General features: G+C 40.9%; 1 protein-coding gene across 1 annotated transcript in view; it reads right to left on the bottom strand.

The window, feature by feature from the left end:
- Positions 1 to 531, bottom strand: part of KYNU (kynureninase) — a 940,604-nt gene extending 940,073 nt beyond the window's left edge. The window contains exon 1 of the mRNA XM_086957469.1: positions 434 to 531. The gene's annotated coding sequence lies outside the window, so the exon portion shown is untranslated. The remainder of the gene's footprint in view (positions 1 to 433) is intronic.
- Positions 532 to 14,224: the final 13,693 nt, after the last annotated feature.

The raw sequence follows: 14,224 nt of genomic DNA, 5'->3' as shown, positions 1-14,224 counted from the left end.
TGTGAAGCTGCATTGTTCAGTATAGTGATTCTGACCCACCAAAGACACTCGCCAATGTTTAAAGATTAAGGACGAGAATTTAGTAACGATGACACTAATTTAAAAAAGAATCAATATTTGTTCAATTGTATAAAAGGACAAATGTGCTCATTTTAAGTGTCTTAGATTTGCAGCACCCCTTAACTGAAACATGATCAAACGGGCAATCCTAAAACGCAACAGCCTCCAAAAGTTTCATTACTAGTTCTTGTTCATTTGACTTAAAACCACGTGTTTTCGGTACATCAAAACAACGTACTCTGCTGCTGTTCCCAAAAAAGTGATAATGCAAATCTGAGCACATGACTAGCCTAAAACATTGCTGTTTTTATCCTTTCCGCGACTTCACGCATTTAAAGTTCATTCATACTTAGCAGAGTTTCATACACTGTACCTTCACTTAGAGCGTTGTAAGGAGTAAATGCTTCCGCAGTCCGTTCTTCAGAGAGTGAACATTGGCCCTGGTCCTGTGAGCGCCCAAGTTATGCCAAACACTGCTAACGAGCAAACAAATAGAATGCAAGGACAAAGGTCACGTGGCACACTGAGCAAGCAAACCACTGATCCGTGGCTTTCCTGCCAACAAGAGCAGTTAAAGATCCTTCGTCCATTTTAGCATAAACCTTTATGCAATGATCTACCAAGTACATATATTTGTAGATATTTTTTCTTTAGACTGTTTTATAAATCCTTCCATTTAAAGGAGTGCGGTCCAAAATGACACCTCATTTCTGGAGTGTGTGTTGTATTCTAAACACTTGTTTCATTAGACACAAGAAGATGAAGCAACACACGAACTAAAAAACGATGTTACCATGATAAAGCCATAAAAAAAGAAATGAACAATAGCTAAGAGGAAGTAAAGCTTCAGCTACAATAGCACTGCAGTTTCATCCTTCAAGTAACTGTCAGCCTAACATTTTTTCAGAACCTGTTAGTTAAATGAACATCCTACTAAAATGAATGAGCCACTCAAGTACAGATTTCTTTTTGCATGATCAACCCTCCCAATTTAATGTTAACTGACTGCTGCTGGTTTTAAACTCTGGACCTACTTACAATGTTGGACAGACCGTCACCGACAGACCTTCAGTGGCTTTCTGCCCGAATGTCAGCCCTTCGGTCTGACCGGCGCATTATGATGCAGAGGGTCTAACCCTTGTTGGACAGAGGGCATACCGCCACCTCGACAGGATCAACTAATCTTGAAGGGGGGAGGTCCAAATGGCAATCCCTAATGATGGTGGTGCCAAGGCAGGCACTGCAGTTGGGAACAAGATGTCTCTTACCACCAGCCTTTTCATGGTTGGCACACCACCATGAAAAGGCTGTCAGAAAGGGACCTTGGGGCCCCATACAGGGCCACTGTTCCTCGTGGGCCACTGTAAAGTGGCCCTAGGGGCACATGTAGTGCCCCCACGCACATCTATGCACACAGTGCATTGATGTCCACAAAGTGCTCTTTAACACTGTAGCTTGTGATGCGGCCGCAGCGTAAGCCACAGAGTTAAAGAGCACATTCTGATCGCCGGCACCAAGGTCCTATCATAATTGGGTGGTCGTATTGCCAACTGCCTAATGGACAGTATCCTGATGGCTGCAATAGCGGTCGGCAGTCCGACGACCGAATATTTATTTATTTTATTTTTGTTATTTGTAGAGCGCAACACTCATCCCTAGGGATATCAAGGCGTTTATACCAGTGCTGGTAATTCTGCGGAACTGACGTTAAAAGCGGATACATTAGAGTTTGGGAAAAAGGTATGTTTTACATTTTTTAAATTTTTTAAATATTTTACTCAGTACCTCAGTTGCAAAGGGGTCTTTTCTAACCAGATCCCAGTGCTTGTCCCCTGATCCGTACAATCTTCAATTGTTATACCTTCGTTTCCTGAAAGTCCCTAGTAAATGGTACTATGAAACCTGGGTCCTGTAAGTTAAATGTCACTATTGAACTGCAGCACCCATTCTGGCACCACTAAAGTGACAAGGCAAAGCATGTCTTCAGTCCTGCCCCTGCAACCTGAGTGTGCAGTTTTATCACTGAAAATTTGAGCTGTCAAAATTAGATGGCAGGGTATATGGTATTAAAAAAGTAGGAGTTGTGTACTAAACTTTTACATAGCCTGGAAGTGAAAAAAATCTAGTCATTTTCACTGTGGCAAGTCTGGGACTCCCATAGTAAATCACTGGATTATATTGTAACACTTTTTAATGCATAACTTCAGGTTGGGAATAGCTAAAACCTTGATTCATAGATTTAATTAAATAATAATTTAAAACCCAGCTCCATTGTCAAGCCGGATTTTAAATTACTCTTTTGAAAACGTCACTTTTAGAAGGTTTTCCTTCCTAAAACCTTTTCAGAGTTTATAAAAACTGTATTTATCGTTTTTTCAACACTAACAGAGAGCAAGAACAACAACTCAGCATATTTGCATATAGCAGATTATCCTTAGTTTACTATCAGGGATTCCCGGGTGCAAACTAAAAGATTCAGTCTAGTATGTCAGTATTCACAGTGGTTTAGTTGTTCAGCAGGAGCTACACCTTTTAAAGTATATTCTTCCCTCTGTTTTTCCAGCAGGCAACTCCCTATGGGCAAGCCTATCACATCCCACAACACACATCACATTCTTTCTCGCAGCCAGATCCAAGTATCCTTTAAAGGCAAGTCTCAGATGACAGGCTAATCTCATTCTGGGCTGGTAGTGGGGTCACCTGGGGGGTGCATTAGACAATCTATAATCTCTTCCAAGAGTCCCAAGTCCCTATCTGTGTTCTCATCCACTCTCACCATGCACACCCACCAATCCTCAGCAATAGCTTACACAGGCAAATCTACCCCCCACCTATGTAGTTGGGGGTATCTGGCATGAACCAAATGTATAGCTGTTCTTATTTAGGCCAATAAAAGTCCCAGGTATGTAAATCTATTGCAAATTCTGGTACCCTTTTTAAGAAGTGATATCAGTCCCAACAGGCAATGCCTCATCATTAGATCAGTTGTGTCTCTGTCACGTCCTTGAGTTTATCAGCCAAAGTGAACCAAGTCTATTAGAGTCATGCAACTCCAAGTCATGTGAGGAAAAGTCACTGGTCTTGGATGGCACACGTACAACCAGAGGGAAAAGGAGGTACTTAAGAGCAGGTCGCCCTCCTAGAGCGTCATATGAAAAGTGTGAGTCCACATTTCTGGGTTCAGAGACCTGTCTTGTGTTGTGGCTATTCACAGAAAAAATGTTAAGTGAAGCCAAAAAAGAAAGAAAAAATGTCTTTCTTGAGTCCCCTCACTCACCGGAGTTTCCTCACTGTAACATGCTTCATCATTGGGGCCATCCCAGTTCTCTACGAAAAGGGGCGTGCTATGACTTGCGAACTACGTTGGAGCACTTAGTTGTGAAGGACTATGTGTGGTGCAGAAATAGTGTAGTGGGGTGGAGTGGGTGAAAAGTGAATTATAAATACCGTGCTAGTGGGCCTCGATAATTTATTCTGCTCCTAGGTTAGTATATTAAAAATGGGGTTTATACTGTAATCCGACCAACTATGAAGGTAGGTTCAGTATATGCTCAACATGTTTCACGCTACCCCTGGCGTTTCTTCAGGACCATACAGGGACCAGCCCTGTATATGCCACTCCTAGAAACCTAAAGTAAAGGCTAAGGAATAATTAATGAAAAAAAGTTTTCGCAATAGTGAACGCTGCTCAATATAGAAACATGTGTGGTTCAAAATACATACGCTGTTGCTTACTGACGTATGTATAGCTTGTTAAAGAACCTGTAAAGAAATGATTGAGGCAAAGTTTAAGACACCTTCCCCTTTCTCTATGAGATCTGGGACACGTATGTCCTTCATGCCGCACATTTCCGGATACATATATATACACACATTATATATATGGTGCAGATTGCCCCATATTGGTGCGTGCAGGCTCTCAGGTCAGGCGTGTAGTGAATATAATACACGCAGTGTGATTGTGAAGTAAAATACATACACGAAAAATAACACACGACTTACTGTGACAAAGACGATAAACATACACTACAGATAACATATGAATCAAAAAGAATCTCAATATTTACATTTGCGGGCGCCTAATAGCACTTCATGGTCTCTGAGGGGGGCGGTGTCGCTTGGATGGAAGCAATGCTGCAGTAGCGGAATTAATGAAAATTGCGGTTAGTTTTTCAAAAAACAAAGTTTGTTTGCAACGAGCGGGAAGATTTTTGAAGCCTTGCTCTGTCGTCTCCGATAAGGAGGGAGAGGGGGTTGTACACTTACTTCCTGATCAGCAACACCGTGCGGTATTACCTAGCTGCTGCCCCGTCGGACGCATCTTAGAATGCGCTCGGTGGGGGTTGCTTATATTTTCTTTAGCTTCCGGGTTTTGGAACTGAAAAGGCTGGACCGCTGGATCTCGGGGGCCATCTTGAAAGGATGCGATTCCCCTTGTCGATAAAGTTTTGTACTGTTGAATGGAAAAAATTACTGATTGTTGTTTTACTTATAATCAAGTGAACAACTATTCCTTCGTAGGTAATTCTTTGAGAATGTCATGAATCGTAGAGCAGAGGTTCTTGGGCAAAGGTTTTGAAAACGCAAAGTGGTCGCTTGTATCCACGTTTTTTGTTGGTTACGGAATGCTTTCTAAAGCTAAAATTTGATTATTTAGTAGGTTGACTGGGGGACCAGCTGTCTTCATATGAAAATAGCTCCAGTTGGACAATGATCTTTTCAGTACTTGCGATTTGTATCATAATGGGCTACATTAGTGAATTGAACGGTAATTATATCATCATGTTTGAGAGGAATGAATGGGCATATCTAGATCCAAGGTATACATATGAGAGGTTATATCTGGGTAGGTGCAGCGATTTTCAAAGGCACTTGGTGCCTATCCAGTTTTCAGATTCTAATGGTTAAACACACCCCAGGGTATGTCATCGTTTAACCCATGTATGTCCGTTTGAAGCTTGAACACCCATCGTTGTTCACGTTCATGCAAGGTTCTCTCAAGGTTCTCTTTGTTCTTGATGCATTCTAAAACCACCCATTTGAGGTCATTTGGTGTGTGTTTTTTTTCGATGAAGTGGTTGGTCATGCGTGTTGTGGCCCTTTTGCAGCGAATGTTACTTCTGTGCTCCACAATGCGGGTACTGACCTTTCTTGAGGTCACGCCAACATAGTGTAAATTGCAGATACAGGTGATCAGGTAGACTACTCTGCTTGTGTTGCAATTTGAAAAATGCCTTAGTTGCCATGTTGTATTGTTGTTGAAAATTACTGACTCCGTAACTGATGTTAAATGGCAGACTCTGCAATTATTGCATGGTTAGTGGCCGCTTGGTAGTGGGTGCAATCTGTTGACATTTTCGGTGGGCTTTGGGCGGGTATGCAAAAAGAGAAAGAACCTCTAGATAGGCCTATATTTCATTCAACAATGGATATATCCTAACACTTGATAAAGAGATGCCAAAGAAAGATCCTTAAGATATTATTTAAACATTACAATTTTTTTTATTATTTATTTAGACCATTTTGTCATTTTCTTAAGAATTCATTTATATATATAAATACATATCATTGTCACTGTGCAAATAAACATTTATACATGTGTTATCATTTCAAAAAGTGCCCTCTAGTAACAATTGATCCTGTAGATCAAGAACGACAGATTCACATAGACATCATACAACATACACTAACAACAAAGAATACAGTGCATACCTAACAATATATACAACTCGGCAAAATTATACAAGACATAGACTAATACAGGTGGTAGCTCTAAGGTGTACTTAAAAGGGAACGATTAGGAACCTTGATGGGATGGTTCTATTGGTTATGATGTGATTGACCAAATCGTATCCAGGACAAAGATGTTGAGCCGACGTACGTTTCGGTGAGAATCACCTTCCTCAGGGCAAAGGACAAAAGAACTAACAAGTGATACGAATATCTTAAAATTGTGAGGGCAACATACAAAAATTCTGAAAAACAAGGAGATAAAAGAAATTTCAGACTCATAATCTCATTTGATTTCTTACATTTTTACATCTTAGTTTTTATCTATGGCATCATATGTGTACACAATTGGCTACTTTATAATTTAAAGATATTAATACAAGCTCATAGTTAGTTAAACATCTTGCTAAATGAAGAATAGGTAGACCAGAGACATTGTGAGTCCACAAAGTGAGGAGATAGAAAGCCAAAATCCAGAAGTATAAACCCAGTGGGTCTAAATCACTTTAAATGGTGACTGGTGAGTTGCCAAGAGCATGCAGTGCCTCTAAAGTTCTATGGTAATGTGCTATGGTCCCTTTTTTTTATTATGAGAGGATGTATATAGGGTTTACCTATGGTGTAGAAAATCTACTAGTGTAGATGTGGCGAATTCTGAGGACGTTCTTTGAAGTAGATGCTGCAAGATTAGAGTACAGAGAGTTTCTTTAATGTACTGTTACAACGGAATTGATTTTACTGCTGGTATTATTTTTGACAAGTACCTCAAAGGGGTTTCTTTTTTGTTAGAGCCACCCGGGAAACTTCTCTGAGTAAAGGAGTGGTTTCTGTGTAAATATATACAAATATGAAGGTAAACAAAGAGCTGACGAAGCTCAAAATAACATTATAACTATTGATAGCTATATTACCTGTTGGCATATGCACGGTATATTGGTAGTAAGACTTGGGTAGTTTGAGTTAAGGCGCCATGATCTGTATAATCAATAAACATAGAGATGACTATTTGGAAAATATGACTAAAGAACGGCACACGAAATGTTAACAGGGACAGTTCACTGATTAAAAGCTGTTTTGATATGAAAAAACTTCATTGTTACAGTGAAAAAGAAAAGCGTTATTTAGTGGTGATATACGTTTCTAAGAGTCATATTATTTTTAATTTAACTGTAGTTTTATTGGGTAAATGCTGCATGTAGCAAAAAAGAGGAAAACGCCTGCAAGATTTAAACAGGAAATATGCACGCTAATAAAGGGGGGTCCGCTCTCAGTGACACGAGGTCACATTAGTGTAGATAGTATCTACTGCTCGTAACATTAGTGCGGCATGTTATGCCCTCGATGGGGATGGTGGGGGGATTATCGAACCTTTTAAGTAGCGTAAATGTCCCTCCTAAGGCGCAGTTAGGGGTACATCGCTCCGTCTGGAATATCTGGAGTGAGACCGTATCTGGGGAGAAATGACAACTCGGTCAGTGGTTTTGCGCGGGCTGTACCGGCAGAGCCTGAGATGCAGTCAGGAAAGAAATTTAAACACTCCGGTGTTGCTATTTAGTTGCAATCGGAGATATGGATAACGTGATACAATTGAAAGCCTATGCATAGCGCGTTTGGAGAGCGAGTCTTACCTTAGTCTTCAGATGCTGGGAACACGACCGGGGGTTCTGTCAGAAAGTGCCGTCATTGGCAGAAGCAGCCATGTGTGGCTATTTAAATAAAAAGTTGCAACTAGCGCCAGGTGAAAAAATGATAAGCACTAAGGTAGGACTAAAGTCACGATGTGAACCAACACATAAAAGAAGGACTATAAAGGGATTACAAGCTATTTGGCATCCATCTTTTAATGGTAGCGGGTAATAGAATTATGTGAAAGGAATGTATGTGAAAACAACATTAAGCTAATGGAAATAAAAGTGTGAACACATGAAAGGCAAGGTTACATAACAGGAAAGCCGGATTGTGGCAAAAAGTGACACGAATAGTCGTCGACACAGGAGAATATTTATTTGTGGAGGTTTGCAGTACTTAGTGTGCATGGACCTAATAGGATGGCATTTATGTTACTTACAGATGTGGCCATTTTACTATTTCTAGAGTGTTACTATCCACGAGATTTCTTCGTTGTGCCCAAAATGAACTGTGTCCAGATGATGTATCCAGTAAGTTTCGCGTTTTTTGCGAAAGATCGTGGGATCTTTGCCTGGGGGTGCGTGGACACGTTCTAATATTTGCCATCGCAGGTCTTTTTCATTGTGGGCATACTGAGCAAAATGGGACACCATTGGGGCATTGGTTTTTTGAGTTCTTATTGCAGATTTATGTTCCGATAGTCTCATGCGGAATTCTCGTGATGTTTCCCCTATATATCCTATCTCACACGGACATGTGATAAGATATATGACATTTTTAGTTCTGCAATTTGTCATTTCTTTTAGGTGTCCTTGCTTGTGTCTGTAAGTCCATTTCTCGCCGGGGATTACTTGGTCACATGCGTGGCAGTTACCACATCTGTGGCTGCCCTTTGGCAGAGGATTGCCGTCCAAGGTTTGCTGTTTGTCTTTTGTTTGTCCTTTCCACCTGCTGTGTACCAACTTGTCACGGAGATTTTGATTTCTTCTAAATGCCAGGATAGGTTTGCTTAGTTTGCTTTCTGATTCATTTGTGTTCAGTATCTTCCAGTTGTTATGTATGACCTTCCTTATTTTGTTGTTAACAGTGGAATGATTCAGAACACAGACCAATTTCTGGTCTTGAGATTTCGGAGTTGGGTTCAGGAGGACATCTCTGTTGTAATATTTCGCTCTTTTCATAGAGCTGCGAACAAGACGTTTGGGGTATCCTCTTGCTAATAGGCGTTCTGTGAGATGGTTTGCATGAGTCATGAAATCTTTCATAGATGTGCAGTTTCTTTTTATACGCAAAAACTCACCAAACGGTATTGAGTCCTTTTGGCAGTTAGGATGGTAACTGCCATGTTCTAGGATGGTGTTTTTTGCAGTGGGTTTACGATATAGGTCGACTGTTAATCTGCCCTCTATATGTCGTACCCATATGTCCAAGAATTCCACTTGGTCTGGGGAGGAATTATAGGTAAATTTTAGATTTTTATCGGCTAAGTTTAGCCATTCCATGAATTCCTTTAGAAGATCTTCTGTCCCTGACCAGATAAAAAACACATCATCTATGAATCTGTGCCATCTGTTAATGTTCTCAAAAAACGGCGCGATTTCATTGTAGATGTTTTGGCGTTCGAATTCACCCATATAGATGTTCGCTATGCTGCGCGCACAAGATGCCCCCATGCTGACACCTTTTATCTAATGGTATACCTCATCTCCAAATTCAAAAAAGTTATTTTGTAGCACCACTCTCAGGCATTGTAAGATGAAAGTGTCCAGTCTGGATCCTGGTGTTCTTGCTAGCAGTGCTGCAACCGATTCCATCGCTTGGTCTTGAGGAATGTTTGTATATAGTGATTCTATGTCACAAGTCACTAGTAGTTGTGTAACATTATTAAATTGAGAGTTTTCAAGAACTTTGATCATATGCCCGGTGTCCTTGATGTACGAAGCATACGTGGTGGTTAAAGGGCATAGGAAGGTGTCCAGATACTTCGAGAGTGGTTCTGTGCTAGAGTTTATGGAAGCTACTATGGGTCTCAGAGGTGGGTCCTGAGTGTTCTTGTGTGTTTTTGGAACACCATAGATAGCTGGGACTACAGGGTAGGTGTTGATGAGGTAGTCCATTTCCTTCTGGCAAATGAAGCCTTCTTCGAAAGCTTTTGATACTAGCACTTTTATCTCTTCTGCTAAATTAGTGAGAGATCGTTTAGTCGTTTTTCTGTAATGTTCTTCTACTCCTAGCATTTGGTTTATTTTGTCTTCATAGTGGCTTGTGTCCATGATCACAATCCCTCCTGCTTTATCACTAGGTTTTATTGTGATATCTTTATTCTTTTGGAGCGTTTGTAATGCTGATCTTTCTTCTTTTTCCAAATTGGAGTAAGGCAGTGGAATGAATTTTAGAACTCTTTCCAGTTCATTTAGGACACTTTTCTCAAATATTGCCACTTCCGGCCCTAACATGTCCAGGGTGGGGGTGAAGGTCGAAGGGGGATGGCAACCTGAAAGATTTTCCTCTTCTTCTCTTGTATCCTTGTTTTCAAAAAACCTTTTTAACCTGATCTTCCTGAAGAAGGAAAAGATGTCTTGGTGGATTTGAAATCTGTTTGCTCCAGTACTTGGAACATATGATAAACCTTTACTTAGTATTTTCACTTCTTCTGATGACAGCTTGTGTGAAGAGAGATTGAATATTGGTATAGAGGTGTTACGGTTTTTTATTGTTTCCAATGTTGTTGCCGTCTCGTTTGGACATATGGCTGAGGATGTGGAGGGTTCGGCTGTTGATATTGATTCGGTTGTTGGTACTGATTTTGAATCGCTGCCGGGTAGCGCGGTCTTCCTCGTCCCCTGCCCCTCACTAAAAAAGGTTGTCGTGAGCCCCGGTTTGGTCTTCCTGCGAAGTTTCCTCTTTGATTATGGGTAGGGAAGCCATAGTCATAATCTTCTTCTGTCATTATTCCTTCTTGTTCTGAGTCTGAGGAGTTGGTATTGGAAAAAGTTTGAAATCTGACTCTTCTGTTGAATTTAGGGTTATGATAGGTTTGATCATACGTTCTAGTTCCTTCTGCCATATCTTCTTGTTGTTGAGTGTAGAAATCTTGTTTCAGGTATGGGTAGATTTTTTCCTGTGCAAACCAGCGGACATCTTTTCTTAGTTTATCCATCTTCTTTTTTATAAGGTATGTGTCAAATTCCTCTATCTCTTCATTTATTTCCTGTAGGGTTTTCTTTGCTTCTTCTAGCGATGGAGTTGCTTTTAGTTTTTCTTCTAGTTCATGGATTTCCTTCTCTAATGCCACCAACATATCTTTGACTGTATTTATAATGAGGAGCATCCAGTCGCGTGAGCAGCGATTCGCTATAAGGGACCATCGCTCTAGAAAGCTACGAACCTCCACAAATAACGCTGGTATATTTCCGACCCTAAGTCCTATGGGGATCGCACCTGCTTTTAAATACTCACCCATAAAAAACGCGTGTGATTCCATTCTTTTAGCTTTCTTTTTTAAGTTCACTAATTTTAACCAGTCAGTACACCTTAGAGCTACCACCTGTATTAGTCTATGTCTTGTATAATTTTGCCGAGTTGTATATATTGTTAGGTATACACTGTATTCTTTGTTGTTAGTGTATGTTGTATGATGTCTATGTGAATCTGTCGTTCTTGATCTACAGGATCAATTGTTACTAGAGGGCACTTTTTGAAATGATAACACATGTATAAATGTTTATTTGCACAGTGCCAATGATATGTATTTATATATATAAATGAATTCTTAAGAAAATGACAAAATGGTCTAAATAAATAATAAAAAAAATGGTAATGTTTAAATAATATCTTAAGGATCTTTCTTTGGCATCTCTTTATCAAGTGTTAGGATATATCCATTGTTGAAAGAAATATAGGCCTATCTAGAGGTTCTTTCTCTTTTTGCTTGTTTTGTCTCCCCCCTCTGGGCCTCAAAAGATTTGGGAGAACTCTTTCTCTACTTATTTGGGCGGGTATGCACCAGGTAGTTTTTCAGATTCAGATTTAGATCGCCGCTGTTCAGTATAGGCCAATGTTTCTTAACTATTTTCGTGACCTGGTCAGATACCTTGTCAAAAGTGGTGATGCAGATGGGTCTATCATTTGTTAGAGTGCTCCTCACTATAGGTTCTAAGAGGGCATCCCTGTTATTGTTGCTCGCCCTCTTGTTAGCATCCTAGTTTCGTTCTTTCAGTTTTTTGCTCAACTCTTCAGCTTGTAAGTGGTAATCCAATTTGTTTGTACAGTTTCGTCTCAACCGTAGGAACTGTCCAAACAGGAGATTCTGTTTGAGATGTCTTGGGTGGAAACTGTTGTTAGTAAGTAAGCAGTTTCTTGCAGTAGGTTTATGGTGAGTTGTTGTTGTTAAGGTTCCATTGTTCGCCCAGATGTTTAGGTCCAAGAAAACCAAATGAGATCTACTCATGGTATTTGTGAATTTGAGAAACAGGTCTTGCTCATTAAGCCACGAACAGAAATTCTGAGCCTCCTCTTCATTTCCGTCCCAGATCAGCAGGATGTCGTCAATGTAAATCTTCCACAGTTTTATCTGGTTCATGTATGGGTTATTCATGCTGAGGATCTTTTTCTTCTCTAGTTGATGGACCTACAGTCCGGCCACGCTCTGCGGAATGTAATGCCCATACTAGTCCCGTGTTGTTGGCGGTACAGTGTCTCTTCAAAACGGAAGAAATTCTCCGTAAGGGCTAGGCGGCAACATTCAAGAACTCTATGTCTTGGTGTGTGATATGTCCAATTTTCTTCAAAAAGGACTTCTTCCAGGATTTCCAGTGTTTCTTTGTGTTGCAAACTGGTGTAAAGACTCTCCACATCTAGACTGATTAAGATGCTACATGTGGGGGTCGAAGCTTTGGTCCTTCAGTAGACAAAGTACATCCTTTGTGTCTCGTAGATAGGTGTCTGTCTTTTGAACTATCGGTTGGAAGAACGCATCTGCGTACTTTGACAAGGGTTCCAAAATGGACCCTATTCCGGAGACCATTGGCCTCCCAGGTGGTTTATTCAGAGGTTTGTGGATTTTTGGGATTGTATAGAAGTAAGGAATAGTAGGTCTTGTATTCACTAGGAATTCTGATTGTTTCTTGTCCATCCAGTCATTTACCATGCTTTCTTCAATAAGGTGTGCAATGCATATCCGTAACCATTTGGTAGGATCTTCCTTGATAATGGTGTAGTTCCTGGTGTCTGCAAGGAGGTGTAGACACTCCTGTCTACAGTCTTCAGAGTCCTGCAGCACAATTGCCCCTCCTTTGTCAGCTGGTTTTATTGTTATTTTATCATTTTTGGATAATTCTTGTATGGCTTGTAACTCAAGGCTGCTTGTTCTGGAATACCCTGATTGTGCTGGGGTCCAGGTCCTTCACCTCCTTCATAATGGCTTTTTCAAAGGCCAATAATTCCACCGGTAGGCTGTGTGGTGGTGGGACAAAGGTTGATTTCTTCTTCAGTCCTGTATCGCTGTTACTTGAATTTGATGGTTCTTTGTCTTTGAAAAAGACCTGAAGTTTCAATTTTCCAAGGAACTCCTTAGGTTCGCACCAGAGTTTGAATTTGTCAGTGTGGGGGGTAGGGACAAACCCTAAACCTTTGTTTAGTACTTCTGTTTGTAATTCGGAGAGGGTCAGTGAAGACAAATTAACCACTAGGCCTATTGGTTGCTCGTCGTTGGTTCCGGTTGGCCCTTGCTGTGTGTATGGCGTCCCGTGGTTTCCAACGGTTGGGCCCATTGCAGCTGTTGACCTGTTTTGTTTTTTGCTCTTTGTGCCGGTTGGCCCTTTCCTAAAAAAGGGCGGCTTTGGTTCCCTTGGTTCGTGTTCCAATTTTGGAATGGTTGTTGAGGATACATTGGGGGAAATTGTTGGGGCCCATAGAAGAATGGCGGAGGAGGTGGGCCATAGGGTGTCTGGTAGGTCGGCCACATTGGGGATTGACTCCCTCGATATCTCCCAGAGTTTCCTCTGCCTCTCCTTGGTTTTCTATTTGTGTAGTAGTTGTAATAGTTAGAGGAATTTGAATTGTCAGATCCAGTATCTGATCCATCGCTGTCTGTACTGTATCCTGAGTTCCTATTACTTGGTTTGTAATTATCTCTTATATACGGATAAACCTTTTCGTGCGAAAAGGCTTTCCGATCCTTCTCCAGTTTAATATACTTGGTGTCTTTTAGACTTATCTCGAAATCCGTCATACTCTTATTCAGTTCATCAAGTCTCTTTTTCAGACCTGCCGGAGCCTGGAAGGATTTTAGGTGGACCTCTAGAGTGTGTATCTCATCTTTCAATGTTTCAGACAGGCGTGCTGCTGTTTTTATCATCGGTACAAAAGGGGGTGGTGATGGACGGAGCATCTGAATCAATCAAACACTCACACACAGTCAAAAGATCTGGGTTTAATCCATCACCGTTCTTTAGCCCACTCTGCCACCCCAGTTCAGACATGGCTATATGCAAATCAGTCTGATCCTGTGTCTCATGGGAACAGTCCAGCCCGTACTGCCAAGCCATGCCTTCCCTGGACCGGAAACAAGCTTCCGAGGACCGGTTTCTGGCATTCCAGCCGTCTTCTGCCCGGCTTGCTTGAATCCAGTGGCAAAGTGAGCAAGGGACTCATGTCTGAGCATACCCTGCCACACTTGTGGCGGCCAAGAATTTGAGAACAGCTGAGTTGAGAAAAAAGTTTTTCAAAACATCATAGAATCCAGTTCAATTATAATTTATCTAGAACACGACTCAGATCAGAAAAGAAGAAATTAGGATAATTA

This window comes from Lissotriton vulgaris, chromosome 2_1 (genome assembly GCF_964263255.1).
Source record: "Lissotriton vulgaris chromosome 2_1, aLisVul1.2, whole genome shotgun sequence".
NCBI lineage: Eukaryota > Metazoa > Chordata > Amphibia > Caudata > Salamandridae > Lissotriton > Lissotriton vulgaris.
The sequence above is the reverse complement of the archived record's forward strand: the minus strand, read 5'-3'. Positions and strand labels throughout refer to the sequence as shown.